Here is a 1,349-nt window from a genome sequence, read left to right on the forward strand (position 1 = left end):
GCCACTGTGTCTAGCTGAATTCACCCCTTCTACGTGTACAATTCAATGGTTTTTAGTAACATTACAAGTGGTACAATCATCACCATGAATCAGTTCATAACACTTTCACCCTCCTAATAAAGATCCCTCATGCTCATTTACAGTTAGTCCCTGTTCCCACCCCAAGATGTTATCTTTAGTTTCTGTAGGGTAACCAAATATTCCATTATTTTAGCCTTGGCTATTGTTTTAGGCTGCTATTACCTTCTTGCTTCTCAAGTTGCTTGTTTGCTGCTCAAGGCTAGGTAGGTGCCTGGAATTTCCCTTAAAGAATCTCAAGATTTTCCTTTATTTCTATGCTTCAGGGGCCTGACACTCTAGAAGTATTTTTAGAAACTTTATTAACTAGTGTATTAATATTCTCCAAAGATAAAAATTTTATAATTACAACACAAGAAGTAAAGGCTTTCTGAATTATGAACACATATACACAAACACAAAGAATACAACTTCAGTTGTAAAACTGAAGTTACAAGTTTAAGAGTAAACAAAGAAAACACAAAAACTCACTGGTCTATATATATTCTGTGCAGATGAGCACAAAATTCTTTTTTTTTTTTTTTTTTTTGAGGCGGAGTCTCGCTCTGTCGCCCAGGCTGGAGTGCAGTGGCCGCATCTCAGCTGCAAGCTCCGCCTCCCGGGTTCACGCCATTCTCCTGCCTCAGCCTCCCGAGTAGCTGGGACTACAGGCGCCCGCCACCACGCCTGACTCATTTTTTGCATTTTTTAGTAGAGACGGGGTTTCACTGTGTTAGCCAGGATGGTCTCCATCTCCTGACCTTGTGATCCGCCCGTCTCGGGCTCCCAAAGTGCTGGGATTACAGGCTTGAGCCACCGCGCCCGGCCGAGCACAAAATTCTTAATTGATTTGAGCTCAGAATACACAGACACTTAATCAGTGGAGTGGGTGAAAGTCGACAAACAGATTCAACAGAGTTAAAGTTCTGTTAGTGCTTGATATTCATCTGTGGGAGCTACAAAACATGTGCTGGGGTTCCTTTAACGTGTACATCTCCAGCAGTATACCTCCCCTGGCTCTATCAAACATTATGGACATCTTGGAAGATGATCTCTTAAACTGTTGAAGTTTAATTTTTTTTTTATTTTTTGTAGAGACAGAGTCTTGCTCTGTCACCCAGGCTGGAGTGCAGTGGCGCGATCTCGTCTCACTGAAACCGCTGCCTCCCAGGTTCAAGTAATTTTCCTGTCTCAGCCTCCTGAGTAGCTGGAACTATAGGCGCACGCTGCCACATCTGGCTAATTTCTTTTGCATTTTACTGGAGACAGGTTTTCACTGTGTCGTCCAGGCC

Source organism: Papio anubis, chromosome 5 (genome assembly GCF_008728515.1).
Source record: "Papio anubis isolate 15944 chromosome 5, Panubis1.0, whole genome shotgun sequence".
Classification (NCBI taxonomy): Eukaryota; Metazoa; Chordata; class Mammalia; order Primates; family Cercopithecidae; genus Papio; species Papio anubis.